Source organism: Meriones unguiculatus, chromosome 1 (assembly GCF_030254825.1).
Source record: "Meriones unguiculatus strain TT.TT164.6M chromosome 1, Bangor_MerUng_6.1, whole genome shotgun sequence".
Taxonomy (NCBI): Eukaryota; Metazoa; Chordata; class Mammalia; order Rodentia; family Muridae; genus Meriones; species Meriones unguiculatus.
In genome coordinates this window covers 104,945,394-104,959,189 of record NC_083349.1, presented here as the reverse complement: position 1 = coordinate 104,959,189, position 13,796 = coordinate 104,945,394, and the positions used below count along the sequence as shown (strand labels likewise).

General features: G+C 43.2%; 2 long non-coding RNA genes across 2 annotated transcripts in view; one reads left to right on the top strand and one right to left on the bottom strand.

Moving 5' to 3' along the window:
- Window positions 1-13,796, top strand: part of LOC132646383 (uncharacterized) — an 83,168-nt gene that overhangs the window by 48,241 nt on the left and 21,131 nt on the right. The window lies entirely within an intron of this gene.
- LOC132646385 (uncharacterized) lies at window positions 2,698-13,577 on the bottom strand. Its single transcript, XR_009584620.1, has 3 exons — window positions 13,483-13,577; window positions 6,220-6,330; window positions 2,698-3,106 (listed from the first exon to the last, which is right to left on the bottom strand). It is a non-coding gene; the product is annotated as an uncharacterized LOC132646385 (long non-coding RNA).

The following is a 13,796-nucleotide window of genomic DNA, read 5'->3' as shown; positions in this document are numbered from 1 at the left end:
CCAGCCTAGCCTCAAATTCATGGCAACCCTCCTGCCGCAACCTCATGAGTGCTGCGATTATAAGTGCAAGCTACCACCCCAGAAAGAAAACCCATTGTTTTTAACAATTCCATTTGGTGAGATTCTTTCAAACTAAAAAGATTCTGTATCACAAGAGAGAGACAATCAACAGAGAGACAACATGCAGAATGAGGGAAAAGTATTTGCAAAGAGCACACACTCCTGATTAGGAGTTAATATCCATAACACGTAAGGAACTCCAGTGACTCATTACAAGAAGATACCCCAATAGAAAAATGAGTAAATGACCCAAATAAACATTCCTCAAAAAAGATATACAAACAGCTAATAGATATATGAAAAAGTGTTCAACTCAGCAGCAGGAAATGCAAATTTAGCCACACATTGCTAGCTATTGGGATAGCTATCTGGTCTCAAAAGCATGAAAGATTGAGTTGTCTTAAGAACTCAGTGGTCACACTTATTAATTGTAGATCTTAGAGCCTGAGCTTTGGTGTTTTGTTCAGAAAGTTGTCTCCTGTGCCAATGAGTTCAAGGCTCTTACCCACTTTCTCTTCTAATAGATTTAGTGTATCTGGTTTTATGTTGAGGTCTTTGATCCACTTGGACTTGAGTTTTGTGCACAGACCCCAAGAAGATAAAAGTCTGATGGGCATCTTAGGTTTCATGTGGGCCCACCAGTTAGAGGAGTGGAGGATATCCTAACATAGACTATGTTGCCTGCTTTTTGATGACATCCCCCTGATGGGACGTCCTTACAAGGCCACAGAGGAGGAATACGAACTCATCCTCATGTGAAGAAATAAGCTGGAATGTCTGGGTAGGGGGGCTCCCCTATTCTTTAGAATAGGGAAGAAAAGATGTGGGGGTGAAACTGGAAGGAGAAAAGCAAGGGACCTATGACCAAGATGTAAATTTAATTAATTAATGAAATATATATATATATAGTGTGTGTGTGCTTTTAACCACTGAATTCATATTTGTATTTATATTATTTATGAACACACTGGTTAAAAGCACACACTGTTCTTCCAGAGGACCCAAGTTCAATTCCCACCACCCACACTGGGTGGCTCACAATTTCTTCTAACTCCAGCTCCAGGGGGATCAAATGCTTCTAGTCTCTGTGGGCATTTGCACTCACATGCACATACCCATACACAGATACACATGATTAAAAATAAAAATTAAATCCCTTTTTAAAAAGATAGAAGCTAAGTACTGGCTGAGGATGTGGGGAAGGGGGAACCGTGTACACTGCTAGTGAGGCTGTAAATTAGCCATTATGTAAAACAGCATGAAGACCCTCAGAAAACAGAAAGTAAGATGGCCACAGCACCTATCATCCCAGCACCCAAGAGACTAAGGCAGGAGGATCATATCTTTCCCTTTCTGAAGAATAAACAAATTTTACAAACTGCTTCTCCTTGTAGGTCTTTCGGGACCCAAGAGCTGGTATATGTACGTGAGCATGAGTGGAGGCCAGAGGCTGTTGCTGAGTGTCTTTCCAAAAGCTCTCCCCATTACCTTTTGAGACAGGGTCTCTCACTGGATTTGTTTGGCTACACTAGCTGGGCCAGAAAGTCCCAGGAGTCCTCCTGTCTCAGTCTCCCCATTGTGGGTGATCACAGGTGGGCATTGCCAGCCCTGGCTTTTTTTATGTGGGTAGTGGGAATTCAACTCAGATCCTCATCCCTTGTATAGTAAGGACTTTTCCAGCTAAGCCAACTCTACATCCCCCTCCCTGATCTCAAACACTCAAAGGCTGGATTTTATTGTAATATCATTGTCTCAAAACCCAGTATATTTGTGGTACCTCTGTGTCTTGCATTATTAAGAACTCAGCATGCTTCCATAACTATGGTTTCTAGAGCTGCCTTGCTTTCCACTCTCTTGCCTGCTTTCTTTCCTGAATAAACAATTACCTTGAGGCTCTCAGTCTTGAATGAAATGTGCATGCCCTTAACTTGATCTGTAGATATCACTCAAAAGCTTTCTCAGGAGCTGGCAAGATGGCTCAGCACTAAGAGCACTGACTGCGTTCTCAGAGGACCTGGATTGGATTCCCAGCACCCACAAGGCAGCTCACAACCCTCTGTAACTCAGCTCCAGGGAATCTGACGCCCTCTTCTGGCCTCCTTGGGCACTATGTGTACATGATGCACACACATACATGCAGGTGAAACATCATTTTCATAAAACCAAAACAAATAAATCTCAAAAACGTTTGTTTTCTCATTCTTATTTCTTAGTAAGTCTAGAAGCAGGTGGCTTTTCTCCAAACTTCAATGCCTCAATCTTCTGGTGTCTCTTTATTCCTTTTATTTCTGGATATATTAGCTAATGGTCTCCTAATCTCAATTCTTAAAATTTTGTGTCAGGGTCTTACTATGCAGCTTTGACTGGCCTCAAACTTATGAAACTCCTGCCCCAGCATCCCATGTGATGGGATTATAAGCATATACCACCACACTTGGCTCAGTTTCTTCTCATATGCCGACCCCCATGTAACATTTAATTATAATTACTTCTTTAAGGAATGCTGTTTTAGTAGATATTATGGTTTTCCTGCTAGAATTGTGCATTAATTTACCAATGCACCAATGTTAGGATTGTGCAGCAAAGTTGCATGGCAGGTTCACACAACACACCACACGACCAGTTCCATGTGGGAGGTTTTATTAAGGGAAGGGGGGGTCACAGAGACTGTCTCTGGGCAGGCAAGGAGGGGGGTGTGAGTTCTCTCATAAGGTGACCCAGAGCATGTGCAGGTGGTTTCAGGTGGTCTGTAGGTGGCCTCAAAGATGCCTGATAATCTGGTTTGTCAGGTCCCTTGGGGCTGGCTATAGAAATGCCTGCTTATGGATCCGGACATCCCTCCCTTTTTGTTTTATTAAGAAGTGAGGAGCTAGGAAGGTGGTGATGGTGTGGAGGGCATAGGGGTGATGTTTACTCTTCAAGCTACTTCCTGATGACTAGGGGCATTGTCATTCTCGGGGTAGAGCTGGTCCCCATTATCAGAGTTGATTGGAAGGTCATTGTCATCTGGTTCTGTGGGCCGAAGTTGATAATCCTGTAAGAGTAACTGATTAATGGTTTGGTTAGAGAATTTTTGCATTTGTTTCTGGAGGAATGTAAAAAAAGAAGTTAATAAAGCATGGTGCAAAAAGCAAAAGCAGAAAGATGAGCAGAAGAGGTGTGAGAAAGGGCAGAATCCATTTCCATATGGGGTTCTCCACAGCCAGGCCTAGGGTGATCTGGGAGTGATGCTCCCATATCATGGGAGAAACAGTGGCAGTCAACACCTCAGTGCCCTTCTTGGTGGCATTTTGGACATGGCCCCGGAGTCTCGCAGGGCTTAGGACAAAACCAAGCCTTCTTGACCACATTTGAAACAGGGACCCATGGTCCTCTTCCCTTAGGAGGCAAGGGAGCCTGGGTAGTCGCTGAGGTCAATCCTATGGCTTTGGCCAGCATTTGGTATTTTTTCTTGCGGGCTTTCTCATCTCTCCCATGGTACACTTTAAAGGCCAGTGTTAAGACTTCTGCCTGTGGAGTCAGAGGTCCTCTCTCTAAGCATTTAAGCTTAGCCCTGATGTCGAGGTAACTCTGGGAGAAAAAATAGGTCATCAGGAGTTGCCTACCCTCTGCACTTTCAGGGTCTAGATTAGAATGTTTTAAGAGGGCCTTTATAAGGTGCGATAGGAATTGAGAAGGGTTTTCAATCTTGTCCTGAATGACCTCCTGGAGCTTCTCATCATTAACTGGCTTGACGGTAGCCTTGCAGAGACCAGCCAGGAGGCAGGTCGTGAACTGATCTCTAGCTAAAATGCTTCTGGGTATTATAATCCCATTGTGGATCCTGGTCAGGCACCACCTCAGCCGCAACCAGGTATGCTGTGTTTGTCTGGTGAACCTCATCTGCATGCATTCTAGCCTGTTCCCAAACTCGCCTGCGCTTCTCAGGTAATAGCTTATTGGTAAGAATCATATATATGTATCATGGAAGGTAAGACTATAAGATTGAGTGAGATATTGAAATCCTCTAATGAAAGTAGAAGAGTAGAGATATAGAATTCTAGTCTCTTTTCTACTTGAAAAAGTTCAGTTAATGAGAAGGGAACATGCACCCCAACTAAGCCATCCATACCAGCCACCTCCCGCAAGGGAAGAATTGAGGCTGGTTTACACTGAGTAGAAGAAAAGCGGGGCTTGGCTACAGAGCAAGAGCAGGTAGCAAGGGGCTAATAGCTGTAGGTGGAGTGAAAATGGGTGCCAAAGTAAGATGACTAGGATGGCCTGTTTCTAGGGAGATGTGAGAGGATGCTGGGAAAGCCAAAGAGGAAGAAGAGGAAGCAGAGGAGGAGGGAGAAGCCAGAGGTTGAGAATGGTGAGGTGGAGGTTCATCCGAAGGGTCAAAGGTAGAAAACTCTTGAGGTTGAGACTTTATAGCTAGAAAAAGTTGGGTAGGCGAGCAGTAAGAACAGAGGTTTAGAACAGAGGAGTGAGAATGCTTGAACATTTACCAGATCACTGACAGTAATTAAAAAGATCCCGTAAAATATTGGGATTTAATGTGCTGTTAATGGGCCAATTTGACCCATTATATAAGGAATATGTAGGCCAAGTTTTATTGCAGAAGCATATGAGCTAAGAGGCCTTTAAGTCAGGCTCTGTGCTTAGGGATTTTAAATTCTCCAGAAGACATCCCAGTGGGGATGCTGGAGGAAGACATCCCAGTGGGGATGCTGGAGGGATAGATGAATGGGCAGTTCCCATTGGGAGAGTAGGAGTCAGTGACCTGCCAGAGGTGTCCCAAAGGCAAGGTTTGTCTCAGTAGACTAGTATAGTACTAGCTGATTCAACAGCTCATCAGTGTTAGCCAGAGGTGAAAGGCACAACTGCCCGTAGGAAACAGGGTTCACCTAGAGCTAGGATTTTCATAGACAAGCAAGAGAGGTGGACTAAACCATGTCAGTAGAAGGAAAAAAAAAATCTCACCCAAGGAAAAAGAAAGCCCTAAATGGAGGTCAGCAAAAAGGGTCAACTGTGGCCAGTGAAGGTCCCTCTGTCTCAAAAATTACCAGGAAGTTGCTGGATACTCAATGGTCAGTCTTCCTTTACCAAGAGAGATGTTTATGCTGACCAATGAGGGGAACTCACAAATCTAGCCAGTATTGCATGAAGAGTTAGTGATCTGGTTGCCAGAAAGTAAGTTGTGGGCAGGTTTGAAATGAAATAGGTTTCCAGTAGTTCTGGTGGCAGTGCTGGCGCCGAAAGCAACCACCACCCAGGGTCTCCTTTGAAAGTGCCTATTTCAGGCTGAGCACCAATGCTAGGATTGCGCATGAAGTTACCCATGCACTAGTGTTAGCATTGTGCAGCAAAGTCACACGGCGGGTTCGCAAATCATGCCACATGACTGGGTCCACATGGGAGGTTTTATTAAGAGAAGGGGAAGGGGTCACAGAGACTGTCTCTGGGCAGGGTAGGAGAGGGAGGGTGCGAGTTCTCTTATAAGGTGACCCAGAGAACGTTCAGGTGGTTTCAAGTGGTCTGTAGGTGGCCTCACAGATGCCTGATATCTGGTTTATCAGGTCCCTTGGGGCTGGCCATAGAGATGCCTGCTTACCAATCCCAACACTTCCCCCAAGTAATTACAGGAAGAATTTTTACTTATTACCATTTTTCTTCTAAGATTCATTTATTTTTATTTTATGTGTCTGAGTGTTTTGCCTGTGTGTATATATGTCACCACCTATGTTCCTTGGAGGCCAGAAGAGAACATCAGAACCCCTTGAAACACTGTTGGTGGTGAGCCATCATGTGGGTGTTGGGAATCAAACTCATGTCCTCTGCGAGAACAACAAAAGCTCTCAAGCACTGAACCAATATTGTCATTCTTTTAACAACAGTTTCCACACTGTCTAGCACTCAATTAGGAAGCCCATCATACCGATCCTGGGGCCTTATTACAGAAGTAACCCCTTTAACTTCCGTATAGATGTCTTAGACTGTGGTAAACCCAGACCTCAGTGAGTTGATATAGTAAGATTATTCGAGTTCATGTGATTGTCCACCAGGTGTCAGGTGGCTCTTTTTAATGATGAGTCGGGCTTCTCTTATGATGCTGATTACCCTTTCAATATGTGATGCCCATGTGACGATGCTGGGGGGAAAATAAGAAGGTGTACTCACTTAGCCATCTCAGTCTAGAAATGGCACACCTGCTCACACTCCATTGTCAAGAGTTGGTCATTCTGCCCCACAGTGACAAAAGCCTTGCAAGGTTGAGCTTGTCATATGGATCTAGAAAGAAAAAAATAATTTGAGAGCTTTTTATTTTCATTTTAAATAAGTTTATTTAAACAACAAGATGCTTGAGTTGAAGCAAATGACTATATAGGGATTTTTTTTTCAAGAATAGTTTATCCCTATTTAAAGACATAAAGCCCCAATATGTAACAGCTATGTACAAAATAAGTTGTAAATTTGTAATTCGTTTTACAGTGAGAAAAAACACATTAAAATTCCCCAATCAGACAGGTATACAAATAGCTTTACATTCCTGAGTTCTTTTGTTAAAACAGTGAGAGCTTCCAGGAGGTGATGGTACACACCTTTAAGCACAGCACTTAGGAAGCAGGCACAGGCAGATCTCTGTGATTTTGAGGCCAGCCTGTGTGGGGCTTTGCTGGATTAGGTTGAAGTCATTTATCTGTGTTTGGTCTATGATGGTGGACTCCCTTTTCTCAGTGAGGTTCTAAAAGCCTCCTGATCTGGGTGATCCAAGGTTTGGTAAGAAGCATCACACAGCCCTTGGGAAAGATTACAGGCCATGCTCTTTCCTGATAAGGTAACAAGTTTAGCTAGCCATCAAATCCTAGAAATGTCCCACCCTGCTAAGGATCTTAGTCTTCAGCAATGACCTTCAATTGTACTTGGAGATTCCACCTGAGCACGCACGCGCACATGCACACACACACACACACACATAGGATAATTAAGTACTGTATTCTCCTTCTTGGACCATACTGCTGTATGAAAAATGTGGCACATGTAAATCAAGTGCCTGACACCTGACACCTGACCCCAGTGAATCACACATTCACCCTAGAAATTCCTTCCACTGCCCAAGGTTACATGCTGCGTGATACCAACAGCCTTCCTCCTTGGCAATCTGAGATTCATCATTTATTGGCCCGGCCACATCTTACCTGGCCTGCACTCCAGCCTGCTGGGCTTGGCTGCAAGCCAACTAGGCATGGGCTTCTGCCTGTATCTCTGCGGTGCTTAGCACAGCGGCTTAACACAAGAGCTGTAACACTTTGGTACTGCCATAGTGTTAGGATCGTGCAGCAAAGTTATACTGCGGTTTCACAAATCATGCCACACAACTGGTTCTATGTGGGAGGTTTATTAAGGGAAGGGGGAAGGGGTCACAGAGAACGTCTCTGGGTAGGGCAAGAGAGAGAGTGACTGGAGGTGGTACAAGTTCTCTCATAAGGTGACCCAGAGCAAGCGCAGGTGGTTTCAGGTGGTCTGTAGGCCGCTTCACAGATGCCTGATATCTGGTTTGTCAGGTCCCTTGGGGCTGGCTGTAGAGATGCCTGCTTACCAATCCCAACACATAGGCTTTGGAATGCCGAGTTTCCACTGCCACTGCTGGTCTCGAATTTCCACTGCCACCACCGTTCTTATTTGAAAAGAGCTAAATCGTAACACTGTGGAAAACCTTTTCCACACCCAGGCCTAGTGCACATGGGCCTCACCCTAAAATGCTCTAGCTGCCGGCTCCCGCTTAAATCCAGGACCCTGCTGAAAGGACAAGCCTGGTCTACAGAGTGAGTTCCAGGACACCCAGGGCTAGACAGAGAAATCCTGTCTTAAAAAAAAAAAAAAACAAAAAACAAAAAAAAAACAATGAGCAAATTAACTTACTGGAATATAAAGAAAAGGGCTGGGGCTGGGCAGTGGTGGCATACAAGGCAGATCTCTGAGGAGGCCAGCCTGGTCTACAGAGTGAATTCCAGGATAGCCAGGGCTACACAAGGAAACCCTAAGTTGAAAGAAGAAGAAGAAGAAGAAGAAGAAGAAGAAGAAGAGGAGGAGGAGGAGGAGGAGGAGGAGGAGGAGGAGGAGGAGGAGGAGGAGGAGGAGGAGGAGGAGGAAGAGGAGGAGGAGGAGGAGGAGGAGGAAAGAAGAAGAAGAAGAAGAAGAAGAAGAAGAAGAAGAAGAAGAAGAAGAAGAAGGAGAAGGAGAAGGAGAAGGAGAAGGAGAAGGAGAAGGAGAAGGAGAAGGAGAAGGAGAAGGAGAAGGAGAAGGAGAAGGAGAAGGAGAAGAAGAAGAAGAAGGAGAAGATGTCACGTCTGGGAAAAGAATCAGTCTCCCTGGGACCATCTCCACTTTATCTCAACCAAAACAAAACATGAACCATTTAGTTAAGAAAAAAAAGAAGTTGCAGTATTCTTGTGTGCATATACCAGTTGCTTTATACTGATAAAGGGATGGGGAAAAGGAAATGAAAGAATAGAGAAAATTTCACTGTTGTAGTCACTATGTGCTGAGATCAAATTTATGCTTTCCATGAGAATGTATTCTCAGTCTGTAACAAAATTCTGACATGAAATAGCAGGTTCGCTTTATAGTAGATACAGCCTTTGTGCTGCTAGAACCCATCATTGGCATCTTCATCGCCCCCTCCAGCTGCACAGTGTGTCTGTTCCATTGACTGTCCGTCAAGGCCGAATCTCCTCTGCCTCGTTGACAAACCCTGTCCTTCACTATCTGTTTTCATTAGTTCGCTGAGTGGACCTGCCTCTTCATCGTAGGCTGCACCACAGAGCCATCTTTCCCACCTCCTTGAAATTAATGTGATCACTGTTCTCAGTCTTGACTCCTTCTGGGGGTTTCTCGTAGGTCATGGTGAGCATGACCTATGATGGGGTGTTGTCTTCCCAACTTTCACATTTATAAGCAACCAGGGCAATCAACACCCTATTTTAGACTTCACCAACATGTGCACATGCGTGTGTGTACACAAACACACACACAGACACACACACAAGCACACGCACATTCATGCACATACACACAAATAAAGCTTTAAAAAGAAGTGAGATAAAACAATGGCGTTAAGGTTGCACATGACTTCTCCCTTTCCCACGAGGTCCTGAGTCATGATCCCTAATATCCCCATTTAAAAAATTAAAAATGAAAAAGACAGGTGTAGCTGAAGCCCACAGCTAAGTGTCTTCATAAAATGGACCTCAGTTTTCTCACTGATTCAAGAGTTGATTACCATCACAGAAACTGATTGTGTATCTCAGAATAAACACAGTGAACACTGAGAACAACAAATACATTTGAAGGCAATAAAAGGCTTTCATGTTGAAGACTGAAATTTAAAAGCCACCTTAGGTCCATCCAACATGATATGTGATCGAGGATTTATAGTTGCTTCAGGGAGATCAAAGCTTTGTTCTGAGTGGTACTAGAGGGTTCCTGCATACTGTGTGTCCGTCCAAGCATGTTCATCCATCAGATTAAAAAGAAAAGTGCCAAACAAAGACTTTCAAAGGGAAATCTTTCATAGAGTAGGGACCTGGGCGGGGAAACTTAAATGGGTGTAAAGCTGATAGAGCTTTGCTCATTCTAAACTTAAATTCTGGATTTATCCTTTCTTTTACCCTGTATTTGACACTAGTCCTTAATTGGCTTTTATTTTTTTTTTCAATTTTGGAGCAAATGTTGCTTGTTTGTTTGGCTGGGGTTTTGGTGTTTTGTTTTGTTTTTCGATTAAAACAATTTTTTTAAGGTGACATGCTTTTGATCTAAGCCTGGTGCTCTTAGACGGGCCAACTTGTTCTGCTCTGTGAGCTATAAAGAGTTTTTTTAAAGAGTAAAACCATAAAATAACTCAGTCTCATAAGCGATCCCAGTGAGACCTTCTAACTAGAGAAGACAGACCACATAGTCCGCCTCAAAGAACATTGCATACTGTGCTCTTCTTGCTTCCTTTGGAGTTTTAAAACTGAGGACCATTCAGAATAAGGCTCATAGATAATTAATATAGTTCCATTAGTTTAATTGCAAAAATTAGACTCAATTTTTTGGTTATTTAATTCCCTCAGTAAACATAGCTGTTTTTAAAGCATCCATTTTACGAGCACTCCCTGTACTCACTGATGCTATTGGGGTCTTCTACAGCTTTTCCCAGCTGGTAAAGTTTATGTAATGACATCCTAGGGATGAGACAACTACAGAGAGCAGGTCCCAAAATTTACATGAGAAATAAAACCTTTTAGTACTTGTCTTGGACTAGAATGCCTTTGGGGGTAGGCAGAAGTGAAGGGGAAAACAGGTAAACTCTATTAAGGACTAATGTTCAACAGCCCTTAAGTCAAACATGACTGGACTCTAATCTTCTAGAGCTGTGGCTTTGCAGATGTCCCAATACTGAATACTTCCTGTCTCTCATCACAGTAGGGTCTTACAGGATCGTGAGGATAACAAGTGAGTTAGTGGATATAAAGCATGTGGCATATAGCTTGTAACATGTTGTAAGCCTTTGTTATTTGTGCTATGGACCCATTTAAATCCCGCTGAAAAAGGAAAGCAGAAGTTTAATGATAATTTAAGAACTGAAAGCTGCAAAACACCTTTAATCCCAGCACTCAGTAGGCCAGCCCAGTCTACATACAGAGCGAGTTCCAGTACAGCCAGGGCTACATGGAGAAACCTTGTCTTGAAAAACTATAGATAGATAGATAGATAGATAGATAGATAGATAGATAGATAGATAGATAGACAGATAGATACTTATATACATAGATACATAGACGATACATAGATACATGGATACATAGATAGATACATGGATAAATAGTTACATATAGAGATACATAGACACATGGATAGACACATAGATACATAGATACATAAATAGTTATTTGATATGTACATACATAGTTACATAGATAGATAGATAGATAGATAGATAGATAGATAGATAGATAGATAGAACTAAAAGCTAAATCAGAAGCAAGTCCTTTCAGTTTGTCTCTTCCTTTTGAAATGTACCTATTTTAATTTTTTTTTCTTGCTACCACACACAGAAATGGGTTCCATTCCGGCATTTGATGCATATGTCATTATGCTTTGTTCTAATATACACTCTCCGCACTATTCTGTATTCTCCCATCTTTCTTCCACCTCTTGCCTCCTCCCAAGAAACAGTCCTCATTTAGATTTCAGGACACATATATTCCATTATTCCCTTGTTCCCCTTCCCCATCTCCCAAGACCCCCTTTCTGCTGTCAATAAGTACAGAAACGACAGCCCACTCTTCCCTTGGAAAGTGTATACAACAGCTGGCGTTTCAAGAAGTCTGCCACTGAAAAGAAATTCACCTGAACAAAATCTGGGATCTTCTCCAGAGAAGTTCAGAAAATAATGAAAACACTAGCTTGGAGTTGACCAGGTAATTTTACTTCTCAGCCATGGAGAGTTTGGTTTGGCCACAGCACTGAGGCTGCAGCATTCAACAAACATGGCCAAGGGTACAGGACATCAGGAAAGAATCCAGACAATCTACTGTTCTAGCTGCTTCTAACCAACACACATCAAAAAGAGAGCCTCTTTCATCCTCTGAAAGACAGTGCAGAGCCAAGAGGCAAGGGAGAAGAAATCGATTTGTCCCACTGCTATCAACGGTTTGTGGCTTCCACTGTGTGTCCTGGTTGTTCTCTGTGGAAAAGAGGCACAAGTAACTGACCACTTATGGGTCAGCATTCTTCCCAGGATCACTTCTCATCCCCACCTTGTCTCCTGGTAAAGTAAGTGTTAAAGTTTCTCTTACATAGAGGAGCCTAAGCTCAGTGAGATCAACAACCTGTCCAAACTCACAGAGCTAATCAGAATCAAAACAAATTGGAATGCCTTTCTGTCTTCCATCTTAGCAATTAGTGAGAAGAGAATGCAGTTGCTTAGTATAGTATGGTTTTCATTTTGTGAGTTGGAGTTTTTATTTAGTCCGTTTTCTATTTGGTTCTTATCTCAGTAAGCACTGTTGACACAACTCCGAGGAATAAAACCCAGTTCACTTCTTTCTTTAAGAGACTTTGGTTAAAATACTTTAACAATTCTTAATATTTAATCTTTCCCAGAAACTTTTTGGACTCCGGTAATACTTCATTGTTATATGAAACTTAGAGAATTCAAGAAAATAGAAATTCTTGTTTTCAATTGCTGTAATAAAACACCATGACCAAAAGCAGCTTGGGGAGGAAAGGGCTTATTTGGCCTACAGATGCCAATCATAGTCCATTGTGAACAAAGTCAGGCCAAAAACTGAAGGCAGGAACCTAGAGGCAGGAACCAAAGTATATGCTACGGCGGAATGAATGCTATTTACTGGCTTGCTTCCCATGGCTTGCTCAAACTGCTTTTAATACAACCCAGGATCACCTGCCTAAGGTGGCAGCACCTCCGGTGAGCTGGGCCCTCCCACACCAATCATGAATCAATAATATGCCTCACACATCAGAAGAGGGAGAAAACAGGGAATAGGAGCCTATCACAGAGGGCCTTTAAAATACTCTACCCAGCAAGGTATCAAAACATATGCTGAGACTCAGCAAACTTTGGGCAGAGTACAGGGAATCTTATGAAAGAAGGGGGAGATAGAAAGACCTGGAGGGGACAGGGGCTCCTAAAGGAGACCAACAGAACCAAAATATCTGGGCCCAAGGGTCTTTTCTGAGACTGATACTCCAAGCAAGGACCATGCATGGAGATAACCTAGAACCTTTGCACAGATGTAGCCCAAGGCAGCTCAGTGTCCAAGTGGGTGCCCTAGTAAGGAGAACAGGGGCTGTCTCTGACATGAACTCAGTGGCTGGCTCTTTGATCACCTCCCCCTGAAGGGGGGCATCCTTACCAGACCACAGAGGAAGACAATGCAGCCAGTCCTGATGAGATCTGATAGGCTAGGGTCAGATGGAAGGGGAGGAGGACCTCCCCTATCAGTGGACTGGGGAAAGGAGCATGGGAGGAGATGAGGGAGGGAGAGTAGGATCAGGAGGGGATGAGGGAGGAGATTACAGCTGGGATACAAAGTGAATAAACTGTAATTAATAAAAAAAATAATTAATTTAAAAAAAAAGAATATGCCTCACAGACTTGCCTACAGACCAGTCTGGCAGAAGCATTTCCCATTTGAGGTTCCCTCTTCCCAAATGACTGTAGCTGGTGTCAAGCTGAAAAACAAAAACAAAATACTAACCAGTGCACCACCATTCTACAGTCTTTCTGCAAGTGCTTACTGTTTCTCTGAAATGACTGATTTAAATGAAAGTATCTAATGCACTATGAATCTAAGGCCCAGCAGTTATCACTAGGCTCTCTCAGAAAAGGCCACAGGAGGGACCCCCATTTGAGGGTGGAGAGTTTTCACTCACTTTATGCCAAGGAGCAGGGGGTAGACTGCCACATCTCTTTCAAGGTTCTCAGGATTTCACATGGCCTAAATTATGAAAACAAAAATGCAGATTTCAAAGGAAACATACCAGTTTGAGGCTTAGAGCTGAAATTTTTATTTTTAAATATACTGACTTGCAAAGCAGTTTTATCCCCTGTGAGATATTTTAAATCCTGGAAAGGTAGGAGGGTGATATGTTGGCAGGAAAGGTAAAGGTGCTTGCTGTCAAGGATGATGGCCTGAGTTCAACCCCCAGAAGCCCCATGGAAGGAGAGAACTGACTCCTCCAAGTTA